Source organism: Lontra canadensis, unplaced genomic scaffold (genome assembly GCF_010015895.1).
Source record: "Lontra canadensis isolate GAN:19392208 unplaced genomic scaffold, GSC_riverotter_1.0 scaffold20, whole genome shotgun sequence".
In the NCBI taxonomy this organism is placed as follows: Eukaryota; Metazoa; Chordata; class Mammalia; order Carnivora; family Mustelidae; genus Lontra; species Lontra canadensis.
Window position 1 is genome coordinate 18077299 of NW_022631014.1, and position 10571 is coordinate 18087869.

The 10571-nt window shown below is 40.8% G+C and overlaps 1 pseudogene; it reads right to left on the minus strand.

Moving 5' to 3' along the window:
• Positions 1 to 2842: 2842 nt before the first annotated feature.
• Positions 2843 to 6629, minus strand: LOC116869623 (annotated as a pseudogene).
• Positions 6630 to 10571: the final 3942 nt, after the last annotated feature.

Sequence of the window (10571 nt, forward strand, 5' to 3'; positions counted from 1 at the left end):
AAATACTGAGTGACAAAAGATCTTTAAAACTGTACATGAAATTCCTTTCTTGTTTACCAAAAAAAAAAAAAAAAAAGATCCTGGAAAATCTGTTTGTTGATAATTCTCTCCATGTATGTTTTAGTAAGTGGTGATGCTCCCATTCAAGGAATCCATCAGCCTAATTTTCTTTCTTTTTTTTTAAATTATTAATAAATTTTATTTTTTTAAACATATAATATATTTTTATCCCCAGGGGTATAGGTCTGTGAATCGCCAGGTTTACACATTTCACAGCACTCACCATAGCACATACCCTCCCCAATGTCCATAACCCCACCCCCCCTCCCAACCCCCCTCCCCCCATCAACCCTCAGTTTGTTTTGTGAGATTAAGAGTCACTTATGGTTTGTCTCCTTCCCAATCCCATCTTGTTTCATTTACTCTTCTCCTACCCCCTTAACCCCTCATGTTGCATCTCCTCTCCCTCATATCAGGGAGATCATATGATAATTGTCTTTCTCCGATTGACTTACTTCGCTAAGCATGATACCCTCTAGTTCCATCCACGTCGTCGCAAATGGCAAGATTTCATTTCTTTTGATGGCTGCATAGTATTCCATTGTGTATATATACCACATCTTCTTTATCCATTCGTCTGTTGATGGACATCTAGGTTCTTTCCATAGTTTGGCTATTGTAGACATTGCTGCTATAAACATTCGGGTGCACGTGCCCCTTCGGATCACTACGTTTGTATCTTTAGGGTAAATACCCAGTAGTGCAATTGCTGGGTCATAGGGTAGTTCTATTTTCAACATTTTGAGGAACCTCCATGCTGTTTTCCAGAGTGGTTGCACCAGCTTGCATTCCCACCAACAGTGTAGGAGGGTTCCCCTTTCTCCGCATCCTCGCCAGCATCTGTCATTTCCTGACTTGTTAATTTTAGCCATTCTGACTGGTGTGAGGTGATATCTCATTGTGGTTTTGATTTGTATTTCCCTGATGCCGAGTGATATGGAGCACTTTTTCATGTGTCTGTTGGCCATCTGGATGTCTTCTTTGCAGAAATGTCTATTCATGTCCTCTGCCCATTTCTTGATTGGATTATTTGTTCTTTGGTGTTGAGTTTGCTAAGTTCTTTATAGATTTTGGACACTAGCCCTTTATCTGATATGTCGTTTATAAATATCTTCTCCCATTCTGTCAGTTGTCTTTTGGTTTTGTTAACTGTTTCCTTTGCTGTGCAAAAGCTTTTGATCTTGATAAAATCCCAATAGTTCATTTTTGCCCTTACTTCCCTTGCCTTTGGCGATGTTCCTAGGAAGATGTTGCTGCGGCTGAGGTCGAAGAGGTTGTCATCAGCCTAATTTTCTAATGGACGAAGATGTAAAAGATACTCACCACTTTGCATGGAACAGGCATCTATCAACTTAAAACCAAAATTAATAGTAATATAGGAAATTCAGAAACAATAAGATTTTTGCTTTACGTTTCATGGATGGTGCTGCTGTTCCAACCTTGTAAAGCAAAGCTGCTGCTTTCCAAATCCCCCAAAATTAACATACTCCCCCATCTTACCATACAAACCAGGGCCCTTTGGTTTCCTTAGAAAAAGGAAGGGCTAAAGGGTTGTTGATCATGGAAGAACAGTTTTGATTTGGGACCTTCCACACACACACATCATGCTGAGTGGCCACTTATTTTACAGAGCAATTTAAATATTATGCAGTAGCCAAATTATCTTGGTCCATCCACCCTTTGGAGGGGAAAAAATTCACTTGGTAAGATGTGTATCAATAATAAGTAGCTTAAACTATCACCAACAAAGAGTCTAGTTCGGTTTTTAAAATGGGAAAGTCACACATTTTTAAATTTTTTTTTATAATTTTTTTTGAGATTTCTCCTCTTTTTTTAAATTTTTCATTTATTTTCTTAAAGATTTTATTTATTTATTTGACAGAGAGAAAGATCACAAGTAGGCAGAGAGACAGGCAGAGAGAGAAGGGGAAGCAGGCTCTCTGGAACCTGATGTGGGGCTTGATCCCAGGACCCTGGGATCACAACCCGAGCCGAAGGCAGAGGCTCAACCCACTGAGCCACCCAGGCGCCCCTGAAAGTCACACATTTTTAAAAGTAAATATAGTTGAAGCTGTGAATAATTTTGAACTTAATGAACTATGCAGGAGCAAGGGTTAATAAACCAATGTGCTTTGAATTTGTTCAAGTACTGATATTTCTGTATGTAAAGATTTAGCACATATAAAAGCTATTATGAGACGTGAAATAAAATTTTCCCCAGCAATGAAAATATTAAAACTAAGTTAAAATACTAAAGTAGTATTAGTATTTCACACAGCATAAAAATGGACAAATCAAAGTTTACATGACCCAACTGACCATGTATGAAAATGCAAAGCGGGTATTAAAATTGATATTATGTCCAATATTTAAAACTAGTTTGTAAATGGGAGAACATCTAAATCCTTATATAACAAGTGAAACAAAAGCTTTAAATTGGTATACACTGTTCACACATGTATCTCAAGTTTGGAAATGCGTTTTTCCAAGCAGCATTACAAAAGTATTCATGAAGAATGCATAATCTCTGAAAATTATGAAAACATCCCTGCTACCAAAACATGTCTAAATGCAAACTGACTACCATATTGTTACTTCTGTGTAGTGAGAGAAGGTTCATTTTCAAAGCAGATAAAATTCATTCTTTAGGTGTGAATGGTATGAATGACAGTCTTTTTTTTTTTTTCTTTTTTAAAATCTTAAGTTGTTTGGGATCCTTAAGCATGCAAAACCTCAGATGGGAGGGTCCACAGAAGAACCAGGATTGTCTTATGGTATCCAGTTAAGGCAGAGCTGGGAATGCCTCAGGATCAACTATGCCAGGAATAGAAACACTTGAGTTGTCAGGTCTGCTGCCATGGTTTGGCATTTTGATGTCCACCATGCCCAAGGCCATATTATCCTCTCCTGCCAAAGTGGCCAAAGTCTCCAAAACTTATCTCCAGGTGAGATATTGTATCATTAGCTGGCTTCCGGAAATGATGGTCCATAACCCAATCAAATGATGGTCCAAGAACAAATCACTTCTTCCACTGCCCTTCTGTACCTTCATTTAGTTTTCAGATATTAAATTCTACTTTTGCCCAGTTCTTATTCTGAATAGCTTTGCTCTCATCCAAAGTAATTTCTTTTCGACCCTCTTCCCTTATTTCTTCAACATCATTCTCCTTATCGTCAGTGTCTGCAACTGGATATTCTTCACCTTCTGGTGTTTCCTCAGTCCCACTTGACTGATCCAAGTTACTGCAATATAACATACTTGCTCGAATTGTATTTTGGGGACTCTGTTAATTCATCTTGACAGTTCTCCAGTTGTGAGATCTGCTACCTCCACGTTTGTCCTCGTGCTTCAGGACACTATAATGTCACTTCCATGATGCCTTTCAAATTCACATTTGTCACCAGAATGAAATCTATTTCCTTGGCCCATTCCATGTCCAGAGTCTCCTCAACCTCTTCCAAGACCACTACAGACTTGGATAGGCCAGTCAGTAATCTGTCCACCCACTGAAAAGTCTCCTCCTTCACCCTTTCCTTCAAGTGGCTTTTTAAATCGTCGTCACAAGGTGGTCACCTTTCTGGTCTCCTGTTAATTATTTTCCCTTCATGCTGCAGCTGTTGATTAGGTCTTCTTTGAACCACCTCTTATTCTTTCTTTCTTAAATGCCATGGGCAGCTGCATCTCCTCTTTCTTGTCAGCCACATTAACGTTGGGGGGTGGCAGGCAGTGGGTTCTTATGGTCTTTCTGGGACTCTTCAGGCAGCTGTTTGCCTTCTGCATTGGAGTTGGTCTGGACTGTGGCTTGAGCTGCCCTCTTGGCCCCAGGATCCCCAAAACCATACCCACTGGCTTCTTTTTTCTTGTTCTTGGCTGCTTCAATACCTCATAGGGGTCCGATTCATTGTCTAATTACCAGTCAAATCAGTTGGTGATCACACAGCTGAAACCTTCTTGTAAGTGCCGAAGCAGGATGGTGGCTCCGTGCCCTGTTCCTCCACAGATTGCAGCTGGCAGTGCTGAGCCAAGAGCACCTGCCTGAGCTCTTCCCACAAGATGGTTGGGGCCCACATTAACATATTTTTACTCGGCATCCTTTTATGTGTCTCAGACTTTCCATCTGGGAAAATTTTTCTTCAGCTTGAGGTATATTTTTAGTGAGGATCTTTTGTTGATACTTTTCTTAGTTATTGTCTTAATTGTCTATATTTCACTCTTGTTCTTAAAGATATATTTGTTAACTTGGAATTTTAGGTTTACCTTTTTCCCCCTGTCTTGTCCCATTGGACATTTTATTCTGTTCCTTTCCGGATTAATTTTTGCTGTTAAAGTGTCAGCCATCCATCAGAAAGGATGAATACCCAACTTTTGTATCAACATGGACAGGACTGGAAGAGATTATGCTGAGTGAAATAAGCAGAGAGAGTCAATTATCATATGGTTTCATTTATTTGTGGAGCATAAGAAATAACACAGAGGACATGGGGAGATGAAGATGAGAAGGGAGTTGAGGGAAACTGGAGGGGGAGATGAACCTTGAGAAACTATGGACTCTGAAAAACAATCTGAGGGTTTTGAAGGGGCGGGGGGTGAGAAGTTGGGTGAGCCTGGTGGTGGGTATTATGGAGGGCATGTATTACATGGAGCACTGTGTGTGGTGCATCAACAATGAATTCTGGTACACTGAAAAGAAATTTAAAAATATTAAAAATTTTTAAAAAAGTGTCAGCCATCAATTAAATTACCATGCATTGGTACATGATTTGTCTTTTCTCCATAGAAGCTTTTAGAATCTAGTCACTTTTGGTATTCTGAATTTTTTTATTAAAATTTTTTTCCTTTTTTTGGATTTATGGAGGTTCTTGGACTTGAAGATTAATCTTTTCTAACAATTCTGGGAATTTCTCCACTATTATCATATATTTTGAATGTTCTTTTTTTCATTCTATTATTTCCTTATGAAACTTCAATTTGAACTTATGTTAATTAGGCTTAATCTATCTTCCATGTTGCCTAACTTGTCTTACTAATTTTGTATCCTGGGCTGTACTTTGGTCTAATTTCCTTATATTTATCTTCTAGTTTTAAATTTTTTCTCTTCATATATGTCTAATCTGCTGTTTTATTTCTGTATTGCATTTTTAATTGTAGTTACTAAATATTTTACCTTTTAGATATTCTTTTTGATTCATTTTAAAATTTGCAAAGATCATTGTTTATAGTCTCTTGTTCCCTCACATTTTTAAGCTTCTTTATTAAAACCTAACTTTTCTGTAAGATAATTCCAGAAACTAAAATCTTTATGTTGTCTATTACTTTGACTGGTTCTCACTCATGATGACTTACTTCCTTGTGTGTTTTGTGATTTTGATTGTGGACTGCTAAGTTTATTTGTTGTTTTTAAAAAATTTTTATTTATTTATTTATTTATTTTAAGATTTTGTTTATTTATTTGTCAGAGAGAGAGAGAGAGAGAGAGCGAGCACAGGCAGACAGAGTGGCAGGCAGAGGCAGAGGGAGAAGCAGGCTCCCTGCCGAGCAAGGAGCCCGATGCCGGACTCGATCCCAGGACACTGGGATCATGACCTGAGCTGAAGGCAGCTGCTTAACCACCTGAGCCACCCAGACATCCCTGCTAAGTTTTATTAAAACATTATTGTGGGAATTTTTTACGGTCCTGGATCACAGTGCAACTTCTCCAGAAAGGATTTGTGTTTACTTCTGCCAGTCTCCTTCTATAGGCAGATTTTATTTCTTGTTCACCTTGCATTATGGACCTAAACCCTTTGATGCTCCCACCTTACACAGTGGACTACTCTTAGATATCCCACTTCAGATCGGCCCTAGGCTTTCCGGCCTGACCCACACCCTGTGAAGACATGTATTAGAAACATAAGGTCTCTAAGTCTTGTCAGAGATCCTTTAAATAAAAGGTGGTTCCAATACTTTTCCATTCAAGGGTTTCTGTTTTGTCTATCTGTAGAGTCCTTAGAGCTTTTTAAACATTTTAATTTTCCATATTTTATTTATTTATTTATTAATTAAAATACTTTGTCAAAGAGAGAGTGTGCATGTGTATGCGCTCAAGCAGCGGGGAGTGGCAGGCAGAGCGGGCAGAGGAAAAAGCAGGCTTCCTGCTAGGCAAGGAATTTATGGGTTTTAATCACAGGACCCTGGGATCATGACCTGAGCGGAAAGCAGCCACTTAACCGACTGAGCCACCCAGGCATCCCTTATTTTATTTTTTTTCCCTTATTTTACTTTTTTTAAGAAAGAGAGTGAGAGTCGGGGAGAATCAGGAAGCCGAATCTTAAGCAGGCTCTGTGCTCAGTGTGGAGCCTGACGTGGGGCTCAGTCTCATGACCCTGAGATGATGACTCAAGCTGAGCTCAAGAGTTTGTTGCTTAACTGACTGAGACACCAAGGTGCTCCTAATTTTTCATCTCTTACCGTTTTATCTGGTGTATTGGTTGTTTCAACTGCACAAAATTTTCAAGGTATCTAACTCTCTATACTGTTGGAAATGTTGCTCCAGAGTCTTTAAGCTCACATTTTCTAATACAAAAGCCATTATCCCGTATTCTGTTCTTTATTAGCATTTTAATTTTGAGATGTATGTTTGTGTAGTGTATGTAAATATAAATATATATACATATATATATAAAATCACTTTTTTTCCTGTACTGACTCCTGACTCTAAGAAGAGCCTGTAAGCCTCTAATTAACAGTCTTGTGAACAAGTTTTTTCTCCTGAGATAACATTTATTTACATAAAAACGTAATGAAAGGAATTTGGCAATTAAAAACTTTTCCTTGTGATAAAACTGTAGGTTGAGAATAGTCTTTAAACATAAGATTAAATATAAATTTAAATTTGTGCTTAGGAGAAAGGATATGGTCTTCAAACTTATACTTGGTGTTATATCTTATAACCTTCTTTTTCTATTTCTGTAACCATAAAAATGTCTCTTGGTAGTATTTGTTAAACTATCTTGTAGACATGTAGACTTCAACATTTGAATGTTGTCTTCCATATCAAGTAACTATAACTCTCCAAGCCTTGCTAATTAATTGTCGTGTAAACATTATGTGTGAAATTCTAGTCTTTAACAGTTCTAAAGTTCCTAAATTTCTTTCTTTGCTGATGTTACCAGGCTCGCTTTCCCTGCTTCTTCTCCCTTTGGCCACAGGATTATTAATAAAATCCCAGACTCTAACAGATGATTTATCTTAAACTAAACTAAGTGTTAGAAAGATTTTTTTTTTTTTCTGTGCAGCCCACAACAAGTTCAATGTCGGTTCTCTCAACTGAGTAAAGGAAGAAGCTGTGTCTTACTCTTTTCTGGGTCTCCTTAACCCTCTCCCCCACTAAGTCCTTTATAATTTAGTAGGAACTTAGGTTATATATGTATACTGAATAGAACAGAAGCATAAGGAAAAAAACTGTCAAAAATCCAAGTTTTTGAATAGAGATTAAATCTGTTATTGAGACTACCTGGCTTTCTTTAGGGTGAGAGATATCTGAGTGGGCCCTATGGGGGCAAGTTTGGTGTTTAGAGACTAAGGGATCATAAGGTGACCTCCTGACTCTCATACCACCTCTCTGACTCTCTCTCCTTTAGGACACTTGACTGTAGACAGCTACAGCCTGTAGGGGAGCAGATTGTGGATAACGGGACAGGGCCACTGCAGGGGGCTAGGATTTGAGGTTGGCCCCATGCTTGTCATCCCTGTATGATGGGTTTGTGGTCCTGGAGAGGCTGCTAGCCTGAGACTGCTGCCACCTCCCATCCTGTTCAGCCAGGCACAGCGCTTTGTTCTCTCCAATTAACTGTGCATAACAACAAGGAGTGAAACCAAGTGATTTAAGCAATAATTTATCATATTCAGTTCACCATTAACAGCCATCTAGTGTTTCCTTTGCCCTTTTAAATGAGTCTTTGTTCTGGTGCTCAGCTCTTCTGTGTATTTCATAAGCTTTTAGTGAGCCTTTCCCTCCCTCTTTCTCCCTCTCTCCCGCCCTCCTCCTGCTTTCCTCGAGCTCTGAAGCACAAGTGTCTTTCTGGAAGCAGCTGAGCCATCTCTCATCTAGCTTCCTTCATTCCATTTAATAGGGAACTTGAATGTTAATTTATGACCATAAACTCCAGGCTGGGTGCTGCTTGATGCAAGGGAAGAGGACACAGTCTTTGCCCTGGACCAGCCTGCAACCTAAATGGGGTGATGAGGCTCATCCAACATGAAATGGACAGATGAGGAAGTGGGGGACAGTCGATGTCACCAAAGTAAGACCTTGCTGTGAGAAAAGCTCCCTAGAGGAGAGGGCTTCATCTGAGTTCTGAATGTTGGTGTGGATTCAGGGAGGATGTAAGGGATAGGCCAATCCGTGCAGGGTCCTAGCAGGAGCACGGTGTGGATTTGGGCATGAGCCTCCAAATAACTTGAGAGTAGGTAATAAGATCAGGGAGGTGAGCCTTAGCCAGGCCAGCACCACCCAGGGTGGCCATTTGTCTGCCTGCTTGCTGCTTTGTCTCCTCTTTGGGATCACCAGGTCTGTGAGCCTCCCTTTCTTAGCCTCATGTTGTTTAGGGTATGGGAAGCCCAAGCTTACAGAAGAAATCAGGTAGTGGCCCCAGGGAAACTTTAGGTTTTCTGGGTCTTATTTACTTTCAAGTGTCTTTTCTGCTGGGTTTCCTCTTTCTCTCTCTCTCTCTCTCTCGCTCTATGTATGAGTGAGTATAAATGCATACCTGGGCTCCCAGGGACCCTCATCAGACACTTGTGCTCTGGATTTGGGCCTTGGGTGGTAGTAAGAGAATTGGGGCAACAGGGCTGTATCTTTGAGTCACTGAGACTGTGAGACCCTCAGACCCCACAGGGACCCTGGTAGCAGCTTTGTCTTTCTGTTGAGGTCTGTTGGGCTCCCTGACAGTAGAAGATGTGTCTAAGGGTGTGGAGGTAGGGAAGCCTGGGCCTTCAGAGGGCCTGAAGGAGACCCACACAGGGCTTTTCTCTTGAGCAAGGTACCAGGGCTCTGGGAGTTCACCGAAGGTCCCATCGTCAGGGTGCGCCTACTGCCGACTGACCTGACCCTGTCTAAGAAGAAAATTCATGCTGGGTGTTGTGGGGGAGTGGTCTCACTGGCCTTAAGGGGCCTGAGATGATGACAAGTCGGACTGTTCAGGGCATAGATAATTCAAGAGTGGAGAGGAGCAGAGGGGGAAAAGCTGCAGAGGGACCCCAATGGTCGGACTCTCCAGGCCTCTAGGTACCTGTGTATACACACTCACTTCATGGTGTCTTTTAAGACTAAGCTGCCTTAAAAATAAGGCATCAAAAAATTAATTGAAATTTCTGGTATCCATTTTAATTTCTAATATTAAATGTAAAATTGACAGCAAACAAAGTAAGACAGTATTACCTTTGGTTCCAAATTATGGCTGTCCAATAAGGTGGAGACATGCTCCTTACTAAAATTTCTTTTGCAGAGAACATACTATTTATTTGAAGGGAACACTCAGATAAATTGCTTGAGATGGCAGATGAGACCCAAGGGCATGCTTTTTAAAAAAGTAGGGAATATCGTTCAAACTGTTAAACTCAAGCCATGGAAAGAAATTTGCCTCATTCTTGAGAGGAAAGTGGTAGGAAATTAAAGTGAATGAAAAGAATTGAAGGCCCAGTGGGGCTGGGGAAGGCCAAGAGAGATTTCCCCAGGCCAAAAGCAAGGGATAGCAGGAGTGGGTCCAGGAGACAGCTGAGGGGCAGACAGCTAACATCTGTGCTACAGATAAAAGGATACATTCTTCTGATAGCCACTGATGGCCACAGGCTCAAGTATTCCAGAGGTTTTGGTCAGGTCACCTTTTATGGAGGTAGCCAGAGGAGCTACTGTATCCCGGATTTCGAAGAGAGCTGAGTATCATCCTGTTTGGTTTCTGTGTGAAGCACTTATCCAAGATGCAGCTGAAGAGGAAGGTCTTCCGACGCCTCCTGTGACACCCAGTCCCTCTGTTTCTGAACTTGAACCTCAGAAAACCTTGTTTCTCTTCTGTACACATTGTGAATTCATTTCCAGATGGCTTTACATTTGCTCCAGAAATACCAACATACATTTTCTGCTCAGTCAGGAAAAAGCACAGAAAAAGCTGAAATGACAAAACAACTAGGGCATCGCTGAGGCAAACCTTTCTGAATTCTTCAAAGGACACTTAGCTGCAGCCCCAAGACCACCTTTCAGCCTCTAGGGTGTTAAGGGCTACTGGAAAGGAGAGTTGAGGGGTGGGGCTGGAATGGGTGGTCAGGCAAGGCAGCTTCATAGGTCAGATGTATTTCTTCCTGTCCCTACAGCTCAACTCCCTTCCACTCTGAGTTCTCTGAGGAGTGAATGCACAGAGGTCTAATGTCAGGCAGGCCCCTGAGTGCTCCGAGCCTAGACCTGTTTCTCTTGTTTACGTGTTGGGAGTGCTGTCCCTTTAAGATTTTTTTCCTTGCCTTTTTCCCTTCCCTTCCT